Genomic DNA, 14036 nt, shown 5'->3' on the forward strand with positions numbered 1-14036 from the left:
CTATACAGTAGACTGAAGGCTTTGTCCTGCACTGGCGAACTGCAGCTCAGCTCCCATTCACTTGCACTACGCAGTGGTTGGAGCCTTCTCCATCCACTGTATAGCCTCCGATGCCTGTCCAAAACACCTGTGTCAGACGGGGTGCACCACCAATGAGGCCAGGTGAGGCGATCGCCTCAGGCAGCACCAGGTAGCGGCAAGAGGGGAGCAGCAGAAGAGCCATGGGCAATGAGAGCTTTCATTGTGGCAAAAGTGTTAGGTTAAGAAATTGGCATGGGGGGGGGGGGGAGTGCTGTTTCAGTTTTCGCCTCAGGCAGCAGAAAGGCTAGGTGCACCCCTGGTGTCAAACCCCACTGATATTAATGACTTATCCTGACAATAAGTCCTCAATATCTAAGTCCCAGGACCCTTTAACGCAGGATTCCCACTTATTTTCAGTTGTTGAGTGGAGTTAGGTTTTAAACAAGATTGCTTTGTAATATTTTGCTTCCATAGATACAGTAGGTCCTTTTCAGATAGGTGGAATTCAGCTGCGTTTTAGGATCTTTGTTACTACTGAAATTAGATCCCCATGGGACTGTTTGGCGTCCAAGTTTAGTAGAGTGAAGCCAACATGGACCCAAATACTTAGCAATAGAGTCATTTCATAAGGGTGTATTTAGATTATCATTGTGTCCATAATAAGGACCATACCAATACAAATTTGTTGCAGTGCCAACCATTACAGCAGCTACTGTACATATAGAATGTGTTGGCAGATAAGAACCATTTGGCCCATCTAGTCTGCCCAATATACTGAATACTATGGATAGCCCTTGGCCCTATCTTATATGAAGGATGGCCTTATGCCTATCCCATGCATGCTTAAACTCCTTCACTGTATTTGCAGCTACCACATCTGCAGGAAGGCTATTCCATGCATCCACTACTCTCTCAGTAAAGTAATACTTCCTGATATTACTTTTAAACCTTTGCCCCTCTAATTTAAAACGATGTCCTCTTGTAGCAGTTTTTCTTCTTGTAAATATTCTCTCCTCTTCTACCTTCTATCATATCCCCTCTGTCTCGTCTTTCTTCCAAGCTATACATGTTAAGGTCCTTTAATCTTTCCTGGTACACTTTATCCTGCAATCCATGTACCAGTTTAGTAGCTCTTCTCTGAACTCTCTCCAAAGTATCAATATCCTTCTGGAGATATGGTCTCCAGTACTGAGCACAATACTCCAAATGAGGTCTCACTAGTGCTCTGTAGAGCGGCATGACCCCTAAATCCCTTTCCTCAGATACTGAGGTTAGGACTGTATCACTGATTGTATATTCTGCTCTTGGGTTTTTACGTCCCAGGTGCATTATCTTGCACTTATCAACATAATGTACTGTACAACCAACAGTAAAACGGACAATGTCTTATCGGTTGAACTTGCTTACAAAATTACAAGGAATGCTTTATTGTCGGTTAAGAAAGTTACGGTGATCATACACCTTCAACAGCTTTCAGCCAACACCCCCACACATTCCCCCTCCACCCAGTGCGCATGTACTTACAACAGGGATAGGGGAGTAAGTTGCTGACAGACACCTCTGACTTCTGCTTGTCTCCGATGAGAACAAACATTTCCAGAAATCATCGTTTGGCGGAATCGGGAGGCCTCTATACACATAAGTGGCCTGCCGGATACAAATGTTGCATTAAGTATAATGGGGTCCGGAGGAGATCTGGCCACAAATGCGGAAAGTCGGGCAGACACAAACCGCAGCATGCTGCATGGTCTGCAGGATCTACGTGCTGGAGATGTGACACTAGCCTAAGACAGTCGGCAAGAACACTGCTTGCACTTCAGAGGGTTTCTCCTTTGGTGAAGGGAATTACCTCCTCAGCCCTCAGTCATACCTACTGAGCCCACTTTGTGCTCAGACATCTACCGACTCTTCTAATCTTCATCTAATATTTCTCCAGAGGAAGAGGTAATGGGTGGTCTAGCACAGCCTCCTAGATGACGTCCATTTTCCTATACCCATTTTGCTTATAAGGCAGGGGGCACAGATATCAGACACAGATCACTTGTGTCCAGCCCTCTTTTTTCCTTTACCAGACACACTGATATATGTGTATGAGCACTTACGCCATCTATCGACGTTTAGCGCAGGATAGACAAATGGAGCATGCAGAGAACTAATGGTAAAGAGCTCCACTCCCAGGGAATAAAAGGGGAAAATAGTCCAACTCACCCCAAAATGTGTAATGTCCAAAAGTGGAAAAAGATCCAGCAGCACTCCTTAGATGAAACAAATCCACTTGTAGTTTTCTTTCTCAATCCATTACCAGATGCTGATAGATTAATAAAGAAAACTACACCGTTTTTTATATTCTAGGAGTGCTGCTGGGCCTTTTTTCACTTTCAGAAATGGAGCATGCAGGGCACCTTCATCAGTACTCCCAGGGGGTCTCTCGCTCCATCCTGTCCTTCCAAGGCTTGTGACAGGGTGGAGTGGAGATTCCTCTGGAGGGTCTTGGGTAAGATGGGGTTTGGAGACAGGTTTATAGATATGATCAAGCTGTTATACACATCACCTTTGGCAAGATTGAACATTAATGGGAGCTTGACAACGACTTGCTTTAAACAGGGGCACTCGCCAAGGCTGTCCTCTCTCCCCAGTGCTATTTGATATTTATATTGAGCTCCTAGCCCTCGCTGTTAGGCAGGATTTTAAGATGGAAGGGTTTGGAGCGATGGGGGTGGACAACCTATAGTTAACTCCTTTGGAAAGGGCTCAGGCCTAGATATAAACTGGTAAAAAAAAAACTACCCTTATGCCAGTGGATACCTCTGTACTCTCTACTGAAGAAACCTTGAGCATGTTTCGGATTCTTTTCAATATTTGGGTATGATTATATCCCCTAAGATTGAAGATTATTTACAGCTTAATTTGATTCCATTATTAAAGGGGTTGTGAAGTTTGTTTAAACTGATGATCTATCCTCTGGATAGAGCATCAGCTTCTGATCGGCGGGGCCCAGGCCAGTTGATACTAGTCGTAACCTCACTGGGCCAGGGATAAACAGTGAACAGGCCGCATCGCTGCTAGAGCGCCGCTGCCTTCTCAAACAGCTGATCGTGGGGGTCCCGGGTGTCGGATGCTGATGATCTATCCAGAGGATAAATCATCACTTTAAACAAAGTGCAGAACCCCTTTAACTAAACCGAGGTAAAAAATTAGGATATGGTTCAGACTTCCTGTATCCCGAGCTGACAGAGTCTCCTTGGTCAAGATGGTGATTTTGCCCCAGCTCCCTTATATCCATAGGAATTCACCTATAGGATAGAGGATTTTTTTTAAGCTTATTGAGATAATTATTAATGACTTGTTGTAGGGAAGAAAGTGGGTAAGGCTTAACCACTTCAGCCCCGCTAGGTGAAACCCCCTTCATGACCAGGCCACTTTTTACACTTCGGCACTACACTACTTTCACCGTTTATCGCTCGGTCATGCAACTTACCACCCAAATGAATTTTACCTCCTTTTCTTCTCACTAATGGAGCTTTCATTTGGTGGTATTTTATTGCTGCTGACATTTTTACTTTTTTTGTTATTAATCAAAATGTAACGATTTTTTTGCAAAAAAATGACATTTTTCACTTTCAGCTGTGAAATTTTGCAAAAAAAACGACATCCATATATACATTTTTCGCTAAATTTATAGTTCTACATGTCTTTGATAAAAAAAAAATGTTTGGGCAAAAAAAAAATGGTTTGGGTAAAAGTTATAGCATTTACAAACTATGGTACAAAAATGTGAATTTCCGCTTTTTGAAACGGCTCTGATTTTCTGAGCACCTGTCATGTTTCCTGAGGTTCTACAATGCCCAGACAGTAGAAAAACCCCACAAATGACCCCATTTCGGAAAGTAGACACCCTAAGGTATTCGCTGATGGGCATAGTGAGTTCATAGAACTTTTTATTTTTTGTCACAAGTTAGCGGAAAATGATGATGATTTTTTATTTATTTTTTTTTCTTACAAAGTCTCATATTCCACTAACTTGCGACAAAAAATAAAAAATTCTAGGAACTCACCATGCCCCTCACAGAATACCTTGGGGTGTCTTCTTTCCAAAATGGGGTCACTTGTGGGGTAGTTATACTGCCCTGGCAATTTAGGGGCCCAAATGTGTGAGAAGAACTTTGCAATCAAAATGTGTAAGAAATGACCGGTGAAATCCGAAAGGTGCACTTTGGAATATGCGCCCCTTTGCCCACCTTGGCAGCAAAAAAGTGTCACACATGTGGTATCGCCGTACTCAGGAGAAGTTGGGGAATGTGTTTTGGGGTGTCATTTTACATATACCCATGCTGGGTGAGAGAAATATCTTGGCAAAAGACAACTTTTCCCATTTTTTTATACAAAGTTGGCATTTGACCAAGATATTTTTCTCACCCAGCATGGGTATATGTAAAATGACACCCCAAAACACATTGCCCAACTTCTCCTGAGTACGGCGATACCAGATGTGTCACACTTTTTTGCTGCCAAGGTGGGCAAAGGGGCACATATTCCAAAGTGCACCTTTCGGATTTTGCAGGGCATTTTTTACACATTTTGATTGCAAAGTTCTTCTCACACATTTGGGCCCCTAAATTGCCAGGGCAGTATAACTACGCCACAAGTGACCCCATTTTGGAAAGAAGACACCCTAAGGTATTCCGTGAGGGGCACTGCGAGTTCCTAGAATTTTTTATTTTTTGTCACAAGTTAGCGGAAAATGATGATTTTTTTTTTTTCTCTTTTTTCCTTACAAAGTCTCATATTCCACTAACTTGCGACAAAAAATAAAAAATTCTAGGAACTCGCCATGCCCCTCACGGAATACCATGGGGTGTCTTCTTTCCAAAATGGGGTCACTTGTGGCGTAGTTATACTGCCCTGGCAATTTAGGGGCCCAAATGTGTGAGAAGTACTTTGCAATCAAAATCTGTAAAAAATGACCGGTGAAATCCGAAAGGTGCACTTTGGAATATGTGCCCCTTTGCCCACCTTGGCATCAAAAAAGTGTCACACATCTGGTATCGCCGTACTCAGGAGAAGTTGGGGAATGTGTTTTGGGCTGTCATTTTACATATACCCATGCTGGGTGAGAGAAATATCTTGGCAAAAGACAACTTTTCCAATTTTTTTATACAAAGTTGGCATTTGACCAAGATATTTTTCTCACCCAGCATGGGTATATGTAAAATGACACCCCAAAACACATTGCCCAACTTCTCCTGAGTACGGCGATACCAGATGTGTCACACTTTTTTGCTGCCAAGGTGGGCAAAGGGGCACATATTCCAAAGTGCACCTTTCGGATTTTGCAGGGCATTTTTTACACATTTTGATTGCAAAGTTCTTCTCACACATTTGGGCCCCTAAATTGCCAGGGCGGTATAACTACGCCACAAGTGACCCCATTTTGGAAAGAAGACACCCTAAGGTATTCCGTGAGGGGCACTGCGAGTTCCTAGAATTTTTTATTTTTTGTCACAAGTTAGCGGAAAATGATGATTTTTTTTTTTTCTCTTTTTTCCTTACAAAGTCTCATATTCCACTAACTTGCGACAAAAAATAAAAAATTCTAGGAACTCGCCATGCCCCTCACGGAATACCATGGGGTGTCTTCTTTCCAAAATGGGGTCACTTGTGGCGTAGTTATACTGCCCTGGCAATTTAGGGGCCCAAATGTGTGAGAAGTACTTTGCAATCAAAATCTGTAAAAAATGACCGGTGAAATCCGAAAGGTGCACTTTGGAATATGTGCCCCTTTGCCCACCTTGGCATCAAAAAAGTGTCACACATCTGGTATCGCCGTACTCAGGAGAAGTTGGGGAATGTGTTTTGGGCTGTCATTTTACATATACCCATGCTGGGTGAGAGAAATATCTTGGCAAAAGACAACTTTTCCAATTTTTTTATACAAAGTTGGCATTTGACCAAGATATTTTTCTCACCCAGCATGGGTATATGTAAAATGACACCCCAAAACACATTGCCCAACTTCTCCTGAGTACGGCGATACCAGATGTGTGACACTTTTTTGCAGCCTAGATGCGCAAAGGGGCCCAAATTCCTTTTAGGAGGGCATTTTTAGACATTTGGATCCCAGACTTCTTCTCACACTTTCGGGCCTCTAAAAAGCCAGGGCAGTATAAATACCCCACATGTGACCCCACTTTGGAAAGAAGACACCCCAAGGTATTCAATGAGGGGCCTGGCGAGTTCCTAGAATTTTTTTTTTTTTGCATAAGTTAGCGGATATTGATTTTTTTTGTTTTTTTTCTCACAAAGTCTCACTTTCCGCTAACTTAGGACAAAAATTTCAATCTTTCATGGACTCAATATGCCCCTCACGGAATACCTTGGGGTGTCTTCTTTCCGAAATGGGGTCACATGTGGGGTATTTATACTGCCCTGGCTTTTTAGGGGCCCTAAAGCGTGAGAAGTCTGGAATATAAATGTCTAAAAATGTTTACGCATTTGGATTCCGTGAGGGGTATGGTGCGTCCATGTGAGATTTTATTTTTTGACACAAGTTAGTGGAATATGAGACTTTGTAAGAAAAAACGAAAACAAAAACAAACAAAAAATTTCCGCTAACTTGTGCCAAAAAAAATGGCTGAATGGAGCCTTACCAGGGGGGGAGTGATCAATGACAGGGGGGTGATCACCCATATAGACTCCCTGATCACCCCCCTGTCATTGATCACCCCCCCTGTAAGGCTCCATTCAGACATCCGCATGATTTTTTACGGATCCATGGATACATGGATCGGATCCACAGAACGCATGCAGACGTCTGAATGGAGCCTTACAGGGGGGTTATCAATGACAGGGGGTGATCAGGGTAATCAGGGTGATCACCCCCCTGTCACTGATCACCCCCCCTGTAAGGCTCCATTCAGACATCCGCATGATTTTTTACGGATCCATGGATACATGGATCGGATCCACAAAACGCATGCGGACGTCTGAATGGAGCCTTACAGGGGGGTTATCAATGACAGGGGGTGATCAGGGTAATCACCCCCCTGTCACTGATCACCCCCCCTGTAAGGCTCCATTCAGACGTCCGCATGATTTTTACGGATCCATGGATACATGGATCGGATCCACAGAACGCATGCAGACGTCTGAATGGAGCCTTACAGGGGGGTTATCAATGACAGGGGGTGATCAGGGTAATCAGGGTGATCACCCCCCTGTCACTGATCACCCCCCCTGTAAGGCTCCATTCAGACATCCGCATGATTTTTTACGGATCCATGGATACATGGATCGGATCCACAGAACGCATGCGGACGTCTGAATGGAGCCTTACAGGGGGGTTATCAATGACAGGGGGTGATCAGGGTAATCAGGGTGATCACCCCCCTGTCACTGATCACCCCCCCTGTAAGGCTCCATTCAGACGTCCGCATGATTTTTTACGGATCCATGGATACATGGATCGGATCCACAGAACGCATGCAGACGTCTGAATGGAGCCTTACAGGGGGGTTATCAATGACAGGGGGTGATCAGGGTAATCAGGGTGATCACCCCCCTGTCACTGATCACCCCCCCTGTAAGGCTCCATTCAGACATCCGCATGATTTTTTACGGATCCATGGATACATGGATCGGATCCACAGAACGCATGCGGACGTCTGAATGGAGCCTTACAGGGGGGTTATCAATGACAGGGGGTGATCAGGGTAATCAGGGTGATCACCCCCCTGTCACTGATCACCCCCCCTGTAAGGCTCCATTCAAACATCCGCATGATTTTTTATGGATCCATGGATACATGGATCGGATCCACAAAACGCATGCGGACGTCTGAATGGAGCCTTACAGGGGGGTTATCAATGACAGGGGGTGATCAGGGTAATCACCCCCCTGTCACTGATCACCCCCCCTGTAAGGCTCCATTCAGACGTCCGCATGATTTTTACGGATCCATGGATACATGGATCGGATCCACAGAACGCATGCAGACGTCTGAATGGAGCCTTACAGGGGGGTTATCAATGACAGGGGGTGATCAGGGTAATCAGGGTGATCACCCCCCTGTCACTGATCACCCCCCCTGTAAGGCTCCATTCAGACATCCGCATGATTTTTTACGGATCCATGGATACATGGATCGGATCCACAAAACGCATGCGGACGTCTGAATGGAGCCTTACAGGGGGGTTATCAATGACAGGGGGTGATCAGGGTAATCAGGGTGATCACCCCCCTGTCACTGATCACCCCCCTGTAAGGCTCCATTCAGACATCCGCATGATTTTTTACGGATCCATGGATACATGGATCGGATCCACATAACGCATGCGGACGTCTGAATGGAGCCTTACAGGGGGGTTATCAATGACAGGGGGTGATCAGGGTAATCAGGGTGATCACCCCCCTGTCACTGATCACCCCCCCTGTAAGGCTCCATTCAGACGTCCGCATGATTTTTTACGGATCCATGGATCGGATCCACACAACGCATGCGGACGTCTGAATGGAGCCTTACAGGGGGGTTATCAATGACAGGGGGTGATCAGGGTAATCAGGGTGATCACCCCCCTGTCACTGATCACCCCCCCTGTAAGGCTCCATTCAGATGTCCGCATGATTTTTACGGATCCATGGATACATGGATCGGATCCGTAAAAATCATGCGGACGTCTGAATGGAGCCTGACAGGGGGGTGATCAATGACAGGGGGTGATCAGGGAGTGTATATGGGTGATCACCCCCCTGTAAGGCTCCATTCAGACGTCCGCATGATTTTTACGGATCCATGGATACATGGATCGGATCCGTAAAAATCATGCGGACGTCTGAATGGAGCCTGACAGGGCGGTGATCAATGACAGGGGGTGATCAGGGAGTGTATATGGGTGATCACCCGCCTGTCATTGATCACCCCCCTGTAAGGCTCCATTCAGACGTCCGCATGATTTTTACGGATCCATGGATACATGGATCGGATCCGTAAAAATCATGCGGACGTCTGAACGGAGCCTGACAGGGGGGTGATCAATGACAGGGCGGTGATCAATGACAGGGGGGTGATCAGGGAGTTTATATGGGGTGATCAGGGGTTTATAAGGGGTTAATAAGTGACGGGGGGGGGGGGGTGTAGTGTGGTGTTTGGTGGGACTGTACTGACCTACCTGAGTCCTCTGGTGGTCGATCCTAACAAAAGGGACCACCAGAGGACCAGGTAGGAGGTATATTAGACGCTGTTATGAAAACAGCGTCTAATATACCTGTTAGGGGTTAAAAAATTCGGATCTCCAGCCTGCCAGCGAGCGATCGCCGCTGGCAGGCTGGAGATCCACTCGCTTACCTTCCGTTCCTGTGAGCGCGCGCGCCTGTGTGCGCGCGTTCACAGGAAATCTCGCGTCTCGCGAGATGACGCGCCGATGCGTCCAGGAGGAATAAATCAACCACCTCCCGGACGCATCGGCGCGTTAGGCGGTCGGGAGGTGGTTAAACTGGAATATTTATATAGGCCGTTGGATCAGGGGGGATTGAATCTTCCCGATTTCAAGGGCTATTTTATAGCCGGGCAATTATGGCTATTTCATGATTGGGAGAAAAGTGTACTGTGCACTACTCTGGTGAGGAGGTCTCCATATAATAACATAGTCACATTATTGGAATCAGGTCAATGGAGTAACATCTAACAGGAGAACAGAGAGGCTAAAAAACGATTTTGTAAGGCATGGGACATTATCAGAAGATGGCAGGGAATTAAAGGATCTCTTCTGTGTACTCCCCTTTGGCATTATCCTCAACTACAGGCCTTAGATAAAATGGCCGTAGACCAGTATTGGCAAAAAAATAATATTTGATATGTTGCACAAGTGGTGGAGAATGGAGAGATACTTCTGTTCTTGGTGTTAGAACAAAGGGAGTCTATGGTTGGTTTGTCTTGGTTTAGATATTTTCTAATACGTTCAGCACTTTCTAGTGTAATGAATAAACCACTTTTGGAGATAGATACTTCCACCTCTTTAAATGATCGGTTAGGGAATTTAGATCAGAGGGTGAAGATTGCACATCTGTATAAATCACTACTTAAGGCACTATTTATTAAATTACAATCACCAGGACAAAGGGCCTGGGGAGTTGGTTGCCCAGGGATCCAATTAGAGGAATGGGGGAATACATTTGTAAATTTGAGCCTAATATCTAACAATTTTAACCACGTATTGACACAATTTATTATTTTGCATAGACTATATGTTATTCCCTTATGGCTTAATAACTGTGGCTGAAGAGATAGTTCGAAGTGTCCACGGTGTGACTCTTTTGGGGCTGATCATCTACATATGCTCTGGTCATGTCCAGAAGTTAAAGAATACTGGATTGTGATTAATAACTTTGTTACTCAAGCGTTGAGACCCCCGATTCCATTTATGGTTGAATGTTGTCTACTGAGTGATTTTTCTAAGGTAAATTGCCATAAATATAAAAAGATTCTTTTGAATAGAATATTCTGCTTGGTGAGACTCTTGATCACTCGAGTCTGGTTCTCAGGAAATGTTCCAAATTTGAACACTTGGATGAACCTGGTTAGTAGGGTTAAAAACTATGAGAGTGTCCTATATCGGCAGAGAAATACTCAGTATATGGGAGGCCTGGAGGTTTTAATCTTCCTTGTCCCCAATTGTAGGTCGCTACTTCCCGCGACGTTTCTTTTCTTTAGCCTTTCTTTCCTTATTGCTACTTGTGTTGGGCTGATGGAGGGCTTTGAGATGCATCGCAAGGCTAGGGTGGGCTGGGAAATGGGTGGCTATGGGGAAAAATAATAATCATTTTATATTGTAATTTTGTATGAAAATGGTTGTATATGTCTTATTTAAATAAAGATATAAAAAAAAAAAATGGAGCATGCAGTGATTTTCTGTCCGGTGTAACTGGACATCCAGCATCACTGTATGAACGATCCCATAATAAACTATGGGGTCCGTTCTAGCTGCGGTTTCTGTCTGGTGTCACGGATATAGGTGACGGAGCCCTAACATTGTGCAGTCAGGGGCAATGAAGGGGCGGCACATGTGGTGGTTGATGTGACTGCCATGCTGGCTAACCGGTGTGCAGAGCCGAGCAGCACTGAGGGCGCATGTGGGGCCATCTCTTCTCTACGGACTGTGTATTAAGGACAAGAATGGCTTCTACGCTGCTGTACTGGCTGGACCTGATGTATGTGAGGGGTTTTACATGAACGCTACATATCTGCCACTTACTTCCCATGTACTGGTGTATTCACTTCCAGTGTAAGTCCGGAGTGTACTTGTGGGAATAGCCACGCTCTAAATCCACCATTCAGAGCTGCATTATTTGTGGGTCGTGATAAAGCAGTAGAATTACCTTCAAACGTATGCAAACCACACATGCATCATTGTGCTATCGTGAATTGTGCCGAATGACTAACTCACCTCTACTACACATAAGTGTAAAGTGTGGTCCTGGCGTGATGAGCATGACATGACACAGAAACCAGTGACGGGACACAGAGACGACGCAAGGAACCTGTGAAGACGCTACACCATGGCGGTGTCAATGAATAGGAGTGAGGGGAACGGCGAGGAAGAGAGAGAGAAGGAAAGAGGAAGCGAGGGAGTGCGGGAGCCATAGTGGAGGGTGGGAGTGTGCACATTCTGGTACATGGTGATCTGTGCAGGAGGAGGAGGTTGCCATGGTAACTGAAATCCTACTCCTTCCTCCCTCCCCAAGATAATTAACTCTTATACTGCCAGTAACCTGCCTCAGGGGAGTCACCAGCTGTCAGGCATCTTACAAGAACACTGGGCCATTACACATATGCACATAGTGTGAGTATATACGTGTGTGTGTGTGTGTGTGTGTATATATATATATATATATATATATACACACAGTATATAGAATAAATATAGAAATCTTATTTCTAATATATATATATATATATATATATACATACACACTATATATACACACACTGTATATAGTATATATATATAGTATACAATGTGTATATATATATATATATATATACACACACACATTTCCTCTATTCTTCAGTTTCCCAATCCCTGTTACAGTAACAGATAAGAATTTCTTCAGCGCTGTGCTGCTACTTTGAATGCCATAAAACCACATAAAATCCGGAGCCATCACAGGATTGATGTACTAGTAACGTATAGATAACGGCAGAGGTCTATGCATTTCCTTGTGCACTCTCCTCCATACACATGCTTGTATCCACAATGTTACCACTAATACCTTATACTTAGCCAAATCTAAGGATTCTAGGATTATGAATAAAAGAATCAGCAAATTCTGCATATATGTGATAAAGGAGACAGAGACCCCCATACAGTTCTCTTTTCTCCCATTAGTATTTCTTCCATACAGCCTCCATTTTATAGCAATCAGATTACTCCGTCCATTTTCTGAACAGTCTGTGACTGTAATGCAGGAAAACATAAACTCCCCCAACCTTGGCCATCTGAATGAAGGAATACATATATATATATATATATATATATATATAGTTATACACATTGAATTTGTATTGTGAAGGCATAAGGTTCAGATAGAAATTTACCGCGATATAGACCAGATTTTTTCTATTGGGAGCTTCAGTAGCAATAAAGAATATTAAAGGAAGTCAAAGAAACAAAGCCCTTAGAGGACACAGGATGAGGTGCAGATGGGATGGGTGGTAGTCCCTCTGCCTGTATGAGACAAACTACCTGAAGTGAAGGGGAGCACCTGTTGAGGAGTAGTCCTCCTGGTGGTAATGCAGTCTGGCACATTGGCCATATTACTGGATGTGTGTTTGGTGCTGGGGGTGGGGGTCTTAGAAGAGGAGCTGCTTCACCTTGAGAACATCTTCATTCAACATTTCTCACTGTGAAGCAAGTTGGATATCTCAGAGACGCCAAATTATTCCCAATCTTCTGTTCAGTACCTCACATACTAAGCTGCCTAATTCACTGTGGAAATTGGACATCTAGTGAGATACATTGACATACCATAACATACAAAGAACATATGCAACAGACATACAGTACCATAACAAGCAAACAGCACATACAACATACAGTACCATTACAAGCAAACAACACATACAACATACATACCATAACAAGCAAACAGCACATACAACATACAGTACCATTACAAGCAAACAACACATACAACAGACAAACCATTACAAGCAAACAACACATACAACATACATACCATTACAAGCAAACAACACATATAACAGACATACCATAACAAGCAAACAGCACATACAACAGACAAACCATAACATACAAATGACACATACAACAGGCATACCATAACAAGCAAACAGCACATACAACAGACAAACCATAACATACAAGCAAACAACACATACAACATACATACCATAACAGCAAACAGCACATACAACATACAGTACCATTACAAGCAAACAACACATACAACAGACAAACCATTACAAGCAACAACAAATACAACATACATACCATTACAAGCAAACAACACATATAACAGACATACCATAACAAGCAAACAGCACATACAACAGACAAACCATAACATACAAATGACACATACAACAGGCATACCATAACAAGCAAACAGCACATACAACAGACAAACCATAACATACAAATGACACATACAACAGACAAACCATTACAAGCAAACAACACATACAACATACATACCATTACAAGCAAACAACACATATAACAGACATACCATAACATACAAACGGCACATACAACAAACATACTATAAAATACAAATAACACACACAACAGACCTACCATAACATACAAACCACACATACAGCACAGCCTTAGTAATCCCAATCGGGTCTCCATACTGACTCCACCATATTACAGTGATATTTCGGAATATTCTTGCCCTTCCACCTGCACAGTAGACTGTTCAAAGCCCTGAGGAAAGGCATATGTGCATCCACCCACACAGTGTACACACTCAGGTAAGTGAGGAATACACATACAGAT

General features: G+C 43.8%; 1 protein-coding gene across 3 annotated transcripts in view; it reads right to left on the reverse strand.

Annotated features, from left to right (window-relative positions):
- DLG3 (discs large MAGUK scaffold protein 3) overlaps positions 1 to 14036 on the reverse strand; it is a 370064-nt gene that overhangs the window by 222924 nt on the left and 133104 nt on the right. The gene's annotated exons all lie outside the window — the stretch shown is intronic.

Source organism: Bufo gargarizans, chromosome 9, assembly GCF_014858855.1.
Source record: "Bufo gargarizans isolate SCDJY-AF-19 chromosome 9, ASM1485885v1, whole genome shotgun sequence".
Classification (NCBI taxonomy): domain Eukaryota; kingdom Metazoa; phylum Chordata; class Amphibia; order Anura; family Bufonidae; genus Bufo; species Bufo gargarizans.